Below are 17,793 nucleotides of genomic sequence, written 5' to 3'. Positions count from 1 at the left end.
TTCTACATACATGAATAATAAAAAAATTGGCCCATAGAAATGTTAGGCAGGTATAGTATGTATAAGATAGTCAAACCATATAAATTTCCTATAACTCCTTGATATAGGATAATCACTACTTTGGGGGAAAATAACAATGACCTTTTCTTATTATAATTTTTTTAAATCAAGGATGAACTGAAGTCTCTTTTTTTTTTTCCTTTGAATCAGAACCCTAGGTGTTTATCTTTATTTAAATAGAGTTTCTCTCATTTTCACCAAGAAATATCACTGGAAAAGCATTCTAAGAATTTACCTAGGCAAATGTGAGGTAGCAAAGTCAGTTAGGCATAGTTCCCATCTTCTTTAAAATTTAATTAAAATACTGTTTTTTTAAAGTGAATTCTTATTATAAATATTTCTTCTTGTTTGAAAAAAAACTGAAAAATACATGAAGAATGCCTTGAGTATGTGGAGATGTGTATTATAATATGCCTTCAGTAGGACCTTAAATAATGTGAAAATAATATTAAAAACGCAACAGGGGGTGCCTGAGTGTCTGAGTCAGTTAAACTTCCAACTCTTGATTTCAGCTCAGGTCATGACCTCAGGGTCCAAAGATCCAGCCCTGTGTTGGGCTCCCTGCTTAGTGGGAGTCTGCTTGACCCTTTCCCTCTACTCACTTGAGCTCATGATCATTTCTTTGTGCTCTCTCTAAAATAAAATAGAGGAGGAGTGACTGGGTGGTTCAGCCAGTTTTGTGTCTGCCATTAGCTCGGGTCATGATCTGAGTCCTGGGATCAAGTTCCATATCAGGCTCCCTGCTCAGCTGGGATCCTATTTCTCCTTCTCTCTCTGCTTGTGCTATGTCAAATAAATAATAAAAATCTTTAAAAATATTAAAATAAAGAAAGAAATCTTTTAGAAAAAAGTCACTGAAGATATTAAAATTGTCATATATATCTATATTTAACATGCATGTATATGTATATACATATATATATTTCTATGTGGGTGTGTATGTATTAGGTCTAAGTATATGCATACATGTAGTTTTTAATGCATAATAGTTTTTAGGTGTAATATTAAATATGTAATAATTCATACAAATGTGCGTTGCATCCCTGGTCAAAGTTTTAGAGTTTGTTTTTTAAAAATTCAACATTTAAAAAAAATCAACAATCAAGAATAGTTTAGAGAATATTGTATATTAAAGGGGATTATTGAGTTATGGTAAATGAGATGACTTAGTGCATACAAAACAGTGATAATCAAAAACTATGTACACAGGCACTTGCGTGGCCCAGTGGGCTACCTCTCCCTTTGGCTCAAGTCATAATCTCAGGGTCCTGGGATCCAACCCCACATCTGGCTCTCTGCTCAGCGGGGAGCCTGCTTCCCCTGCTCTCTCTGCCTGCCTCTCTGCCTACTTGCAACCTCTCTCTCTGTCAAATAAATAAAAATAAAATCTTTAAAAAACTTTACATAATAATAAAAGAACACCTGATATATGGCTTTCTTATTAGATGATAAAGCAGAATCAATATATTTGGCTAGTGATTTTGAAGAAATATTGTGAATGGAGGAAGATATTGAATTACTACATGAATAAATACAAGAAACAAAATTCAAACTATCGGAATTATATAGGGTAATCAACCTGGTTTAAAAAAATAGCAAAAAAAAAGAAGGGGAAAGCTATTTTAAAACATTATTTTTAAAAGATTTTATTTATTTGACAGAGAGAGAGCATACAAGTAGGGGTAACTGCAGGCAGAAAAAGAGAGAGAAGCAGGCTTCCCACTGCAGACTGCCAGATGTGGGATTCAATCCCAGGACCTCAGAATCCTGACCTGAGCTGAAGGTGGATCCCCAACTGACTTTGCAACCTAGGTGCCCCTTAAAATTTCTTAAAATTATACAAACTAATAGCAATGTTCAATTCTTATTTGGATTCTATTTCAATGAAACCATTAAAATGCTTACCGCTCATAAGAAAAAAAATAATATGAGTACACATTTATTTAATGATATTTTAGAAATTATTTGTTCATATGTTTTTAAGTCTTCTGGTAATGTGATAAACAACAACTTACAGTTCCCATTACTTACCTATGTACTTGTCTTGGCTAACTATATTCAAGCTTTTCTCCTGCTCAGAGTCCCTTAACCTTTGTTGGGCAAGCACTAACATATTTCCTAACAGCCCATTCTGAGTATCAGCTCAGAAACTTTTCCTATTAAAACACCTGTATTTTGCTTCCTGTTCATCAATATGCTTATCTCCCAGTAAGTTCCTGTGAGCTCTGCTTATCCCTTCCTCTTAAAAAAAAAAAAAGACTTTTTCTTCTTGATTTTGAGCTATTTGTGGATTATAACATTGGAGCATTATTATATTAGGCAGTTTTGTGTTTTCTTATCTAATTCCCAATTTGTTGTTTGTTTGTGGGGTTTTTTTTCAGGTTTCTGCTGTTTTGTGTTAGAACAAAATGCTAAGGACCTTTTAGACTTCATCCTGCTAACAGTGCTGCCAAACTCTCAGGACCCAACTTTGGATTCATGTTTCTTAACTGAAAAGATATAAAAGTTACTCTGAGTGGAAGTCTACTCCAGCTGGAGACCTTAAACTGAGTGGCCAGGATATACAACACCATGAAATAAATAGCTTTCCCAAGAAGATGACATCAAGAAGGGCTTGGCTTCTCGCCAAGGTACCGGAACAAGTCCATGCCCCACAGGAGACTCTTGCCCTCCAGTACTCACCATTTTGTCTTTCTTTCTGTTTTTTTTTTTTTTTCACTTCTGTTCACTCCAACATTACCTTTGTTATCCATGTAATTTTTCCCATTACAAATATAGCTTCCCATAATGATAATTACATAGTATTATCTCTGGCTCTTCTTGCTCAAAATAGATTTCCCCATAATAATTCCTCTGTACCTCCAAAGATGCCCAAATCCATGGAATTCCTTTACACAACTCGGAGCAAAATCTCACAGTTCTACTTCTGATTCCTGTTACATACTTTTGGGAACCTTCATTTTTCCCCAATCTCCTACAACTGTCTCAGATTTAAAGGCACCCATTGTGTTGACACTTGAAGGGGGCTTCATATTTTCTCTCTAGACATTGAAAGGAACCTCTATAAATCTCAGTACGTTTTAGAAGAAGCAGTGTATACTTGTACTGTAATATAACCAAGAGCCGGTTCAGAAATATAGGCATTTTCAACTACATTACTTTGTCAATACAAATACTTTAAATACAATACAGATAGAGTTTTATTATGGGGAACAAAAGTACATGTTCTAATATACTCAGATGATCTTAATATGTCTAAAATACTCAGATGATCCAAGTATAAGCTCATCTTTACTTGGGACTGTGTGTTCTAAAAACAAAACTTCTAGAACTTTCCCTAATTAGATGGGATTACAGCCACTTAGAGGAATCAGATGAACTCTAAAATACAAATACATTGACAATTATTCTTAGAAGTCCTAGGTAGTTGCTAATAAGATGTTTTATTGCCCGTGAACATGTGCATTGTATCTTCCTACTAACTGGAGTGTCACCTATTATTGCATTAATCCTATTAGTTCCTGTGAACATGTTAGCTAGACTGCCTGTTTTTCTTACTTTAACCACTTGTTTACCTGTGGTTTAAGTTTTCTGGGCACTGGATTATTTAAAAAAACTGAAAAAGCATGTGATGACTTTAAATTAGTACAGATATCCCTCTAACTGTGAATGTGAACTTTGTTGCTTACCTTGTTCTCAAGAAGCCTTAGAGAAAGAGAACAAGAGGGTGACACCTGGGTGGCTCAGTTGGTTAAGTTTCTGCTGTTTTCACAGGTCATGACCCCAGGGTCCTGAGATTGAGCCCTGCATTACATTGGGCTCCCTGCTCAGAGGGGAGCCCTCTTCTCCCTCAGCCTCTGCTGCTTTCCCTTCTTGTGCTCTTTGAGTAGAGTTTGATTCCTTTGGAATGGATTTATGCTCCTCTGGGTTGGGTCTTGGAAATCAAGAATTGTTTCTGGGTTCTCATGACCTGAAGTCTGGGTCCCTTGATGGATCTGGAGTCCCTGGCATGTTGCCAGAGATGCCTTAAATTAATCTAGTTTGCTGATATGAGTCTCTGGTTCTGTATAGTAGGTCTGAAAGCTCTTGAAATGGTTCTGGAATCCCCTGAAGTTGAATTTGGATAATCTGAGCTGAGGCTTGATCTTTTACTTTTGTCTGAAGGCTTCTGAGCTTAGCTTGCACCACTTTCTTAAGATTTTATTTAAGTTCTAGTTAGTTAGCATATAGTAATATAGTTTCAGTGGTGCATGATAGTGATTCACCACTTCAACTCAACATCTCATGTGCATCACAGTTGTACTCCTTAACACTCATCCATCATAATTAATCCACCTTCCCTCTGGTAACCGTCAGTGTGTTCTCTGTAGTTAAGTGTCTTGCTCTCTCTCTCTTTTTTGTCTGTGCTCATTTTGTTATGTTTCTTTATATGAAATCATATGGTATTTGTTTTTATCTGACTGACTTATTTTACTTGGCATTATACTCTCTACTTATATCCACATTGTTGAAAATAGCAAGATTTCATTTTTTTAAATTGCTGATTAATATTCATATATATGCATATGTATCCATATATATATGTATGTATGTGTGTATATATATATGTATGGTGGGTTTATGGTTCTTGAGTAGGTTTGGAGGCTCTTGAGCTAATTATGGATTCCTTAATATTTGTTGAGACCCACCTGAGTCTAAGACCTGCAGAAGTATTGTAAAGGTATGCCATGGTTAATTCCAGGTACTCTGTAGTAAATCTGTCATCCTTTGAGGTTGGACTGTGGCCTCTTATGGAATGTCTAGAGTTTCTTAAACTGAACTGTTATTTGTAGTTGGGTTTTCTTCACTAGATTTGATCTAGTTCCTTGGGGTTCCTTGACTTAGGTGTGGATCCCCTTAGAATGCATCTATGATTGCTGAGGTAGACCTAATTTCTGAAAGGGTGAAATATGGATATGTCTGAATTGAGTCTAGATACATTGAGGTAGGTCCAGGATCTCATGAGCAGAGTCTATGCATTCTGAGATATTCTGAGGTCCCTCAAGATAAATATGGGACTCAAAGAGGCATTTTTTTAAAAATTTTATTTCTTTTCAGCATAACAGTATTCATTGTTTTTGCATCACACCCAGTGCTCCATGCAATCCATGCCCTCCCTAATAACCACCACCTGGTTCCCCCAACCTCCCACCCCCCGCCCCTTCAAAACCCTCAGGTTGTTTTTCAGAGTCCATAGTCTCTCGTGGTTCACCTCTCCTTCCAATTTGCCTCAACTCCCTTCTCCTCTCCATCTCTCCTTGTCCTCCATGCTATTTGTTATGCTCCACAAATGAGTGAAACCATATGATAATGGACTCTCTGCTTAGCTTATTTCACTCAGCATAATCTCTTCCGGTCCCGTCCATGTTGCTACAAAAGGTGGGTATTCATCCTTTCTGATGGAGGCATAATACTTCATAGTGTATATGGACCACATCTTCCTTCCATTCGTCCGTTGAAGGGCATCTTGGTTCTTTCCATAGTTTGGCGACTGTGGCCATTCTCACTTCTTGAAAAGAGATCAAATTCAAGTAAATGGGTGGTAGTATAGAGAAGCTTCCCTGACCCTGACAGATTGATAGGAGTCTATGTAGAATGCTACTTTCAAGGTACATCAAGGTACTTCAATAGGCATGTCTTCCAGCATGGATGTGTTCAGACAACACAGAGATGCCATATCCTTCCCTTGGAGAAAGCAGTCGTTGGAGAACACAACATTCAAGGAAACTCAGACATCCTGAAGATAGAGAAGTTTTTATGTGGATGGGCAGAATTATGAGGATTTCTGAACTGAGTCTGATTCTCCATAGTTGACTCTCAATTCTCCTGTGGTTGATTAGAGTCTCCTGACCACACTTTTGGTTATTAGAGATGATTCTGGGGTCACCTGATGTTATTTACATCTTTGGAGATAAGTGTGAATCCTGTGAGGTTTGTCAGGGGTTTCGTAAATGGATCTGGTATCTCCTGAAGTGGACTTGTTTAAATTGGTGAGGAGCTGGGGTGAGAGCTGGGGCTGAGTTCTCTTTTTAAGGATTTATTTATTTATTTATTTATTTATTTATTTATTTATTTATTTATTTATTATTTGTTCATTTATTTTTGCCAGGGAGAGAGAGAGAGAGTGAGCATGAGTGCATAAGCAGGGGGAGTGGCAGGCAGAGAGAGAAGCAGGATGCCTGCTGAGCAAGAAGCCCAATGTGGGACTTGATCCCAGGAGCCTGAAATTATGACCTGAGTTAAAGGCAGGCGCTTAACTGACTGAGCCACCCATGCATACCTGGGGCTGAGTTCTTATGTTGGTGGCTATGTGGTGTTTTCTGTGTATGGCTAAGTTGAATCTGGCTCCCTTGAGGTTAAGTCTTAGTTTCTGGAGCTAAGTTTTCAGTCACCAAGGTTAGGTATAAATCTACTATCTTGGATCTGTCCCTCTGGATTGGGTTTGTTACTCTGGGACCTTGTCTCAGGATTACCTGAACTGACTCTATGCTTGAGATATGTGTTTGTTATCTGAACTGAGTCTGTCTTTTTTCCAAAAATGGGCTTTGAGTCCCCAGACTCAGATATAATGCCCCCAAAGTGGGTCTGCATTCTGGGTTGTTTTTTTTTTTTAAAGATTTTATTTATTTATTTGAGAGAGAGAGAATGAGAGAGAGAGAGAGAGGTCAGCGGGAGAAGCAGACTCCCTGCCGAGCAGGGAGCCCGATGCGGGACTCGATCCCAGGACTCCAGGATCATGACCTGAGCCGAAGGCAGTCGCTTAACCAACTGAGCCACCCAGGCGCCCTTCTGGGTTGTTATATTGGAATTCCTGAGCTGAATCTATTGTCTTAAGATAAGTCTTGGGTCTCTTGAGCTGGGCCTACTTGCTCTCAGGTGAGTCTAAAATCTCTATCTATATATATCCCCTAAAAGAGGTGTGACTAATAAGTCTGACGGTATTGTCTGGGTCCGTTAAATAGGACTAAGGTCCTTTGAGATAGAGCTGGCATTTCCGTTGACGGATCTGGAGTTTCCTGAGTTATGTTTATCCTATGGTCAGTCTTGGGCCACCTGAAATGTGAAAATATTCAGATGGATCTGGGACCCCTTAAGTGAATATGGTATGTAATGAGGTAGATCTACCTATATACAAATACCTGAACAGAGTTGATACTGCTGAATTGGGTGTAAGGTCATCTATGGTAGGACTGGGTTCTCCTGAGGTAAGTGTGGGGCCTGGGGAAGAAGCTACAGTTTTCCTGGAGTATTTTTGAGATATGCCTAATCTTTGCTTGTTGCTTAGAGGGGGATCCACAATTTGTTTACCTGATCCAGGCAAAGTCTGAGTTTGGGTGGAAATGTTTAAAGTATTTGTCCTTTGCTAGAGATATTTGGCTTATGGAGTGGATCTTGGAATTCCTGATTGTAGTCTAGAGATAAATGAATTGAATCATGTGGGTCTGAGGTCAACTAGAGTGGGGTAGAGCCTCTGAGAGCAGTCTCAGTTCCTTGAGTTGATTTTGAGTCCATTTACTGAGTAACCTGAGTACCCTGCTTGGGGATTAGGACCCCAAAAAGTGTCGGGTTACCTTGGGAATTTTCTATGAATTTATAAAGAGTCTTGTGTTTTATGCAAGTACATGATCTCCAGAAGTGAGTCCGGTTTCCATGGGAGAGTCTCAATAGTATCTGAGATACTGCAGGTGAACACTGGTTCCCAAATACAGAGAATATACGAATATCTTTGCTCCCTATGGTGATATAGGATCAGGTTTCTTAGTATTAATATATTGAATATTGACCCAAATTGTGAGTCTGGATTCCACAAGGAGGGCGTGGGTATGAGCCTGTTGTGGTTTCCTTGGGACAGTCCTGAGCTAAGCGGAGGCTCTTGTTCCAAGTCAGTCCCCAGTGGTGGGTCTGGAATCATAGTGATTGTTGGATTCCATAAGGGTTTTTTTTTTAAGATTTTTATCTGTTTATTTGACAAACAAAGATCACAAGTAGGCCGAAAGGCAGGCATAGAAGGGGGAAGTAGGCTCCCCGCTGAGCAGAGAGCCTGATGCGGGGCTCAATCCCAGGACCCTGAGATCATGACCTGAGCTGAAGGCAGAGGCTTAACCTACTGAGCCACCCAGGCACCCGTGGACTCTGTAAAGTTTGTCTCTCTTTTTGAGGTTGCTGAATGGGGCTACTGAGCTAAGTCTGGTTCCCCCTGAAGATGTCTCGATCCCCAGAGGATGATTCCAGATCCCTGGATTTTAAATACGAAGCCCTGAGCAGAATAGGATTCTGTAAGCTGAGTATCTAAGTTGTGGTATCTACTGTGGTAGTTCTTGAATCTCCTGTGTTTTGTGTGTGTGCCATGAAAACAGTCTCAATTACCTGAAGTTTATTTCAGGTCCTTAGGGGTTGTCTTGCTTTGCTGGAACACATAATGTGTCCCCTAGCTGTTTCCAGATCACCTGATGTGGGTGTTGGGCTATTCTAAGGGTCAGAGAACTCTTCTGTATTGTGTGAGGATGGCATAACTGAGTCTGGGTTCTATGAGATGTGTGTGTCTGGGATAACAAGTTGGGTTTCTGGCTATTGAGCTAGATTCATCTTTGGTGTGGGAAAATAAATGTGAATTCAGGTGTTACAAGGTATATCTGGGGTCCATGAAACTGAGGCACATTTCCCTAAAATGAGTCTGACATTATACAAGGTAGGTCTGCCATCTTCAGGATAGATATCTAGTATCCTGAACTAGGTCATCCTCTCAGAGTTGTACTAAAATTCCCTGAGGTGAATCTGGATCCTTTGAGCTGACCTACCTGAAAATATTATTGCCCACTTAGCATTTCGTTTGGGGATAAGCTGTTGTCATAGAGATGGGATAAGATCCACTGAAATGAGTTTGGAGTTCCAGAGGGAGGTCTGGAACTGAAATTATACCAAGGGATGCATATAATGGGTCTTGGGTCCTTCCGTGTATCTATGAAGTGGATATGGAATCTCCTGAACTGAGAATTACTCACCTGAGATATATCTGTGTTTCTCTAAGGTTTGTCTAGGGCTCCACTGTGTAGAGCTGGTGACTTCTGAGATGATTCTAGATCCTCTGATTTGGATTTTGCTCCTCAGTGATGGGTCTGGGACCCATAAAGTGCATCTATGCTAAGGGAAAACAAGGTTCTCTTTAGCCGAGACTGGTAGTCCTTTGTTAAGTCTAGATTTCCTGAGATAAGTCTAGTTCTTTTGGGGTCGGGTGTCCACTGAGATGGAGACTCCTGAAATGAATCAGGGATTTTCTGAGATGACTATAGTTGCCTGAGATGGGTATGGTGTCGACTGAAATAAGTCTAAGTACTTTTGGGTGCGTCAGGTTTTGGTATCACCTGAAATGTGTCTAGGTCTCTTGAAGTTATGGTGGGTGTCCTGAAATGAGTAAGGGGTCACCTTGCTACATTTGGAGAGGCCATGAAGTGGGTCTCTATGTCCCAATATAGTGTCTTGGATGCCTGGCAGAGTCTGATACCACAGAAGTGGGTTTTTGACTTTTTATTTTTATTTTTTTTTAAAGATTTTATTTATTTATTTGACAGAGAGAGATCACAAGCAGGCAGAGAGACAGGAGGAAGCAGGCTCCCTGCCAAGCAGAGAGCCCGACGCGGGACTCGATCCCAGGACTCCGAGATCATGACCCGAGCCGAAGGCAGCGGCTTAACCCACTGAGCCACCCAGGCGCCCCGGTTTTTGACTTTTTAAAGATGAATCCTGGATCTTCTGAGCAGACTCTTTGTTGTTTAATGTGGGTCTGTGGTCCTTAGAAATAGGATTTACTTGTATGGTCTCTTGGCCTGAATATATATCCCATTGGCAGACTCTGCATGTCAACTGGGGATATTTTATTTGTCTGGGTCTGCAAATGTGAGTTATGTGTTTCCTGTTGTAGGTATAGTTGTTGTTGGGAATATATGAGTTTCATTTCTAAGTATTATTCTGGTATCTCCTGAGTTGGGATTAGAGTTCCTTAGTTGGGTTTAGGTCATTCAGGCATCCATGTTTTGTAAGTAGTATTTATATCACTATGAGCTGGGTTTTTAAGACTTGGAGTAATGTTTTTGGATTCCCATTCTGAGTGTATAAACAGTAAAATAAGTCTTTGTTTTCCTGAGGTGAATGTGAAACTCCAGAAATAAGCTTGCATTCTCTAATTTGTGCTTCTCTTCCTTGGAGCTGATTATAAATTTTCTGGTGTTGGTTTTTGTGTGTGTATGTGTGTGTATGTGGATTTGAGTCTCCTGAGGGTTGTTAGGTGGGAATGTCAGAAATGAGTCTGGGATCCATAAGTGAGTTTTGGCCTTTGAATTGAGTCTAGATTACCTGAGTTTCATATGGATATAGACAAACTGTGTTTGGGTGTTCTGAGATATGTCCATCAACTCCTGAACTTACCCAGGAAACTCCAAAAATGGGCCTTTGGTCATTGATGTGTATCTGTTATTTACAAGGGGGATCTGGGGGCATCCTGAACTTATTACTCTTCTGAAGAAATTTTTGAAGTCATCTATGATGGTTCTGAATCATCTGAGCAGACTTGGTGCTATCTAAGAATATCTGAGTCACCTGATACATTGTTTGGGGATACCTATGCAGTGTCTGATATTATTGAAGTGAGTGAGTGTTCCTGGAGGCGGGTGACATTGACCTTTCCTTACTCTGTATTATCTTATATGGGTCAGAAATTCTGTTTGGTGGATCTCATTCCCATAATTTGGTCTGAAGCCACCTGGCATGTTGTATGTGGTCCCCTGAAATGACCTTGATTGCATAAGATTGGATATATCCTTTGAGGTGGGCCATAATCCCTTGGTAATTCAGGTAGGTTCCCTTGAGGTAGACTTGAGACCTTTGAGGTGAATCTGGTACCCTTGATAGGATAATCCTCTGAGGCCAAGATGGATCTATGATATCCAGATTGTGTCTGGGGTCTTCTAAATCTGTGTCCCATTAGTTGGTTCTAGATACTCTGAAGTAGTTTGGGTTTGGGTTTCAAGTGTAGATGGGTTTCAAGTGTCCTGAAGTGTATATAGGATCCCCTGAAGTGGATTTGTGATCTTGTTTGTTTTTGGATCTGTCATCTTCAAGGTAGATCTGATATATTTTAAACTTAACCCACCTCCCCATATTTTAATCTCCTGAACTAACTCCAGGACACCTGAGCTGTGTCCAGACCACTTGGTATGAAGTTTTAAGATTCTTGAGCCCTTTCTGGTTCTCCATATCTTCTGATATGGATCTGGAAATCCTGAGTGGTTGTGGGGGTATATTTAGCCATTTTGGTAGGCATAAATTTAATATTTTATTTCTGACATAATGTAAGTCTCTTAGGTTTGGTTTTCATCTCCTGACCTGTGTTTTGTGTGATCCTGTTTGTCTTCTGGAGAGGTCTGAGCTGAGTCACAGTTTGTAGAGTGTATTTTGAATGTCCTGAAGTGGTTCTAATAATATAGTTATTCTGGGACCCACAGAGTGTATCAGAGCCCCTTAATAGGGGCATTGGCATGATTCTGGATTCACTATTGTGGTTCGTTTCTTTGAGTTGGTTCTGGGTTACTCTGAGCTAGATCTGGAATACTATTAGCTGAGTGTGAGTTCTCAGCCTAATATGTTGCTTGGCAATGTATGAGCTTAGTCTGGAGTTTCTGAAGTATATTAAGGTATTCTGATCAGGTTTAGAGTTCCTGACTATTACTAGATCCTCTGAGGTATTCCTGGGGTTAATTGAAATAGTTTGGAATTCTTTATAATGGGCTTATACTCCTTGGATTTATGGCTGGAATTGCCTACGCTGAGTCTTGATATCCAGAATTGTATCTTTTCCTTAACTGGGTCTAGATCAGCAGAATTAAGTCTGGATTTTCTTTTTTTTTAAGATTTTATTTATTTATTTGACAGATAGAAATCTGTCAAATAGGCAGAGAGGCAGGCAGAGAGAGAGAGAGAGAGAGAGAGAGGAGGAAGCAGGCTCCCTGCCATGTGGAGAGCCCGATGTGGGACTGGATCTCAGGACCTTGGGATCATGACCTGAGCCGAAGGCAGAGGCTTAACTCACTGAGCCACCCAGGTGCCCAAGTCTGGATTTTCTGATGTGTCTATGTTCCTTTGAGTTTGTCCTGTTCTACTCCGAGGTATTTCTGGGAACTCTAGCTGTTTCAGTATCTCCCAAATGAATCTGGGTCTTTTGAGCTAAGTTTGTGATCCCTGAGGAGGTCTTAGAGTATCTGGTTTGTGGTTTAATAAACTAGGTCTGATTTCTCATACACTGAATGTGGGTATTTTGAGTATTACTTGTACATGTGTGAGCTAAGTCCTAGTCAGTCAAGAGTTGTGGTATCTGCTTAGAGGTACTTGACCCCTTTCTTTAGGGTTGTAGTTCTCTGAATTTGGCCTGGGGCCATTTGGCTGCTACCCCCTGAGCTAAGTCTGAGTCATCTGTGTTGTGTCTAAATTCTCCTGTGCTGAGTGTAGGCCCACTGGTATATTATTTGGGAATGCCTGAGATGAGTCGGGGTTCTGAACAGACCATGTGTCTCCTAAGGTGGCACTGGGACCTCTTTGGCTCTTTAGCCTCTTGATCTAAGTCTTGAACTTTGTAAGATTGATATGGGTCTACTTGGCTTTTATGTCAGTGTCCTCTGAGTTGAATCACATTTCCCTCAGGATAGATGGAACTCTGAGGTGTATCCTGGTGGAAATGAATGAACTTTGAAATCAACAGGTAGATATAGAATCAACTGCCAAAGATCTTAGTTTGCTGAGTTTAGTCCAAGAGTCCTGTAGGAGAGTGTTTAGGTTCCTTGAAATGTGCTCTTGGGCCCCTCCACCTCATGTGTTGTATGGGGAATGCCTGAGTGGCATGTGTATCTTTTTGATATCTTTTTTTAAAGATTTTATTTATTTATTTGACAGAGATCACAAGTAGGCAGAGAGGCAGGCAGAGTGAGGGTGGGGGGGAAGCAGGCTCACTGCTGAACAGAGAGCCCAATGTGGGGCTCGATCTCAGGACCCTGGGATCATGACCTGAGCCAAAGGCAGAGGCTTTAACCCACTGAGCCACCCAGGCACCCCTTTTTTATATCTTTTGAACCAACTCTTTGTTCCAGGAACTGGGTCTGGCACATCTTTTGAGGTACTAAGGTCAGGAAGGTATCTGGGATAATTTATAGAACTTTGAGGAGACTATTTTCACCTGTGTTATGTGTCTTTGGCTTATCTGCTATTTCCGCACCTGAATGACTTCTTTTTTGGATGTTCTCTGCATCCAGAAATGAGTCTGGTACCCTAATGTGGTTCTGTGTTTCTTTGAGTTGGTTCTGTGTCCCTTAATGTGGGGTCTGGAATATTCTTAGTTGAGTGTGAGTACTCTGCTGAATCTGGTAGATTTGAGATTTCCTGAGTTGGGTCTGATAACTCTTGCACTGACTGTAGACTTTCATGGTGTTATTTGTGGATACCTGAAGAGAGCCTTATTCCCTTCAATTTGAGATTTTTCTCCAGGAATACTGGGACCTTTAATTTTTCCTGAAGTCATTTAAATTCTCTGGAGTTCTATGGTGTGTTATCCAGGGTTTCCTGAACTGAGTATGGATCCTGAGAAATGTCTCCATGGTTCCCTCACTTGGATTCAGGGATCCTTGAGAAAGTTGAGTTCCTTTCTGTGAAAGAGTTGATTTGGGAGATTATCATTTGGGAATGCCTGTGTTGAATTGACACATAGTAAGTATGATTTCCTTTTGTTGCATCTTGTATCATATGTAACAGGTTTTAAGCTCCCTCCTGTACGTCTGGGACTGATTGTGGTTAGAATGACGTGCTATATTGTCTGGTGTGCCCTAAGCTGTTTGAGACTCTTGAGGAATAGAGTCCCTGTGGTAAATGGGAAGCCCATTTATCTGGAGTTTTATCTGGAGATGCCTGAACAGAGTTGGATATTAGGTTTAATGTAGTGGTCCCCTGAGCTTAATCTGTATCTTTTGGAAAGATCTTAATCCATAAAATGTTTTTCCCGTGGCACTATGGAGTATTGTCTGAGGGATGTTTGAGCAGTGTATGTTTCCCCAAACAAAGGCAGCATCCAGTGAGGCGTATGAAGGCTTATTGTGAGAGCCTGAGACCCTATAATGATGCCTGGGGGTCCTTGATCTGAATCTAGTTTACCTGGTTTCTCTGGTGTACTCCTAGGTGATTTGTGAGTCTGGTGTCTCTTGAGCGGATCTAGAGTACCTCAGGTAGTTCTCGAGTCTCCCAAATTGAATCTGGCACTTATGAACTGGATCCTAAACTGAGTATACCTCTTCACATGTTGTTTGGGGTCTCCTGAGGTGTGTTGGGGTTGGTTGACATGTGTCTGGGGACCCTTAAGTTTGCCTAGGGTCTCCTGGAATGTTTTTGTGTCCTGCAGTATTTTAATTCTCCCAAAGCAAGTTCAGTGTTTTGTTAAGTGCTTCTACAGTCTCCTGTAGAGTCTCCAGGAGACTATAGTGAGTCTGGTAGAAAAGTTTGCTTACATGTGCAGTGTTTAGGTGAGTATGTATCCTTCGATGAGGTCTTGGGCTGCCTCAGATGGTTCAGGGGCTTAAGATTTATTGTATGGCTTTACATGTGTTTAGTGTGGGTTACCTTTGTCAATCTGGGGTTCAGCAGCAATACCTGGGTTCTCTGAGGTTGGTCTTCACTTCCTGACATTAGTCTGCATCCATAAACCAAATCTGGGTTCTCTTAATTTTGTTGGAGGCTCCTGAGACATGTTTTGAAATCCTGTTGTTGGGGATGCCCTAGTTTATTCTGAATATATGAAATATATCCTGCCTGACCTAAGTAATTCTGGATGCTTTGAGGTGGGTCTGGATCCCTCAGGTGTATTTTGATTTATTTGAGGTGATTCTGCAACCATTATGACCCTCTGCTCCTTTCAATAGGGTGCTAGTTCTCAAATACATATGATATTCTGGGTGTTTGATGTGGAAAGACTCCTTTGCTTTTGCTTTGTGATGAGACTTGAATTCCCTGCCTTTTTAGAGAGATGCTCTGGAACCTGTTGTTGGTGTCTAAGGTCCTGGTCATTTTCATCATTTATAAAACACACAAATAAAATGCCCTCTGGGTCTGTGTTCTCTGATGTATTTTTACATGGTGAGACATCCCTGATAAAGCCTTGGGAACTCCTTATCCTAGTTCCAGTCCTCTTAGCTGAGTCTTGGCTTCCTGAGCTGAATATGGGACTGTGCGGTGGGTTTTTGGAAAGCTGTACTCTGTGGGATCCAAATGGTGTGTTGTTTGAGGAATTTAGTGGGTCCTCTGTCCTGACTCTCGGTCTTCTGTGGAAGGTCATACATAGCTTGTGCTGAGTGTGGATCTTTTGAGGTACTTGTTGGAGTTACCAGAGCTATGTCTATGCATGATTAGGAGTATATAGAACAGATGCCTTGTGTTTCTTAAATGTCTTTATTTGGTATAAGTCTCCTTGAATTTCTTTTGGAACCCCTTATGGTATTGACTCTGGTTTTCTCAGTGGGTATTGTCTCTTGAGATGAATTTCAAGAGGTGGGTCTGTATCATATAAGGTGGATTTACTGTTCCTTGGGTTGATTGTGGTTATGATGTATTACTTGGGGATAATAAGTTGAGTCCCATTCTGAGTCTGTATCCCTTACATGGAAATTTGAACTTATGTGTTAGTTTTTGTGCCTCCCTACATGGATCCCTGATTTTTGGGGTGTAGTCACATGACGTGTAATGTGAAGTCCTCTCATCTAAGTCTGAGTGTACTGATGATGTCTGGATAACTTGTTTTTTTCTGACTCCCATAGGTTTTATACCTAGGTAGAGTTGGTTCTCTATGATGAGTTTTGGTCTATTGTGGTGGAAGTGGGTCTTCCTTTAAGGAGCTGAGACCTCAGTGATGTCATCAAGGAATGCTTTAACTGAAATCTGTATCTCATGAACTGGGTCTTGGATCTCTTAACTTGGATCTCTGGTTTCCAAGCTGATTCTGGATCACCTGACTTGAATCTGGAGAAATCACAGATGTAGTTAGGTTCTTTCATTTGAAACTGGGACCTCCAATACCTGACCTGGGGAAGCTCCCTGGGGTCCCCAAAGATGTTTGTGTGGTTCCTGAACTGAATTTACATTTCCTGAAATGGTCTGATGACTTTATGAATGCCTGAGACCCCATACTATTTTCTGAGATATCTGAGCCGAGTTGTGGCCCCCATGTGTGAATCTAGGTGCCCCTGAGTCTAGAGAGTCCACAGTGAATTTTGATTGCCTGATATGAGTTTTGTGTACCCAGAGTATATCTGGGTTCCTTCTGAGATTTGTCAAGATCTCCGCTGAACTAGGATACCCTGCAATGGTCTGGAATCCTATGAGGTGGGGTTGCCAACTCCAAGGTGGATCAGGATAAGCCAGAACTGATTGTGCCTCTCACAGTTGGATCTGAGCATAGATGTGGTCTGTCTGTTCCTCTTTGAGACAGGCTTGAGACCATTTGAGGTGGCTAGTCGACACTACAGTGCTGTTATATGATGAGTGATGTGAGTCTGCATACCTTGATTTTTTTTTCCTGAGATGTGCCAGAGTACCCAGAAATGAGTGTGTGTTCCTGATGTGTGTCTATACTCTTGAGCTAGAGCTACACTCCTCTGACATGGTTAGAGATATCCTTAGCAGGAACCTGAGTATCCTTAGCCGTGCTCTCTAATTCTAGAGCTGAATCTTGGTAACCTCTACTGGATCTGAGATCCTTACATGGATGTGAGACTCTTGTGTTGAGTGTGCGCCCATCTGTGTAGTCTCCGAAGGTGTCTGAGTCAAGTCTGAATATCACTATGCTGATCTAGGATCCGCCATATGTAGTTTTGGACCCTTCCTTCCTTCCTCCTCCCTCCCTCCCTGCCTCCTTCCTCCCTCACTCCCTTCCTTCTTCATCCTCCGCCTCACTTTCTTTTAAGAGTATAAGGCCCTTTAGTTCTCTTTTGGATCCCTGAGCTGAATCTGAGTGTTGTTTCTTTTTTTTTTAAGATGTTATTTATTTATTTGCCAGAGAGAGAGAGAGAAGTGAGCACACAAGCAGGCAAAGTGGCAAGCAGAGGTGGAGAGAGAAGCAGGCTCCCTGCCAAGCAAGGAACCTGACAAGGGACTCGATCCTTGGACCCTGGGATCATGGCCTGTGCAGAAGGCAGTGGCTTAACTGACTGAGCCACCTAGGCATCCCAAAAGTATGCACACATTTTTTTCTTTCTAGGATTTTATTTAGATAGAGAGAGCGCACACAAGCAGGAAGAACAGCAGGCAGAGGGAGAAGCAGGCTCTCTGCTGAGCAAGGAGTCTGATGTGGGACTCGATTCCAGGATCCTGGGATCGTGGCCTGAGCCAAAGGCAGGCACTTAACTGACTGAGCCACCCAGTCTGGGTGTTGAATCTGAATCTGGGTGTTGTGAGACTTACCAGAACTCTTTTAGTCTGGTCCTGTTTTCCTGAGGTGTCTAGATTACTTAAGGTATGTTTCAGCCTTACTGAGATATGTTTGGGTCCTTCTGTGGCACATTTCACACCCCAGGTGATGTTGAATGCTGTATCTGAGTCTATAGTCCCAAATTTAGTCCAAGTTTTTATATGTGGGCCTTGGGAAAAGAGTCGGGGCTTTCTGGTTTGGGTCTA

The sequence above is a fragment of the Lutra lutra genome, chromosome Y, assembly GCF_902655055.1.
Source record: "Lutra lutra chromosome Y, mLutLut1.2, whole genome shotgun sequence".
Lineage (NCBI taxonomy): Eukaryota > Metazoa > Chordata > Mammalia > Carnivora > Mustelidae > Lutra > Lutra lutra.
Note: the sequence above shows the minus strand (reverse complement) of the source record.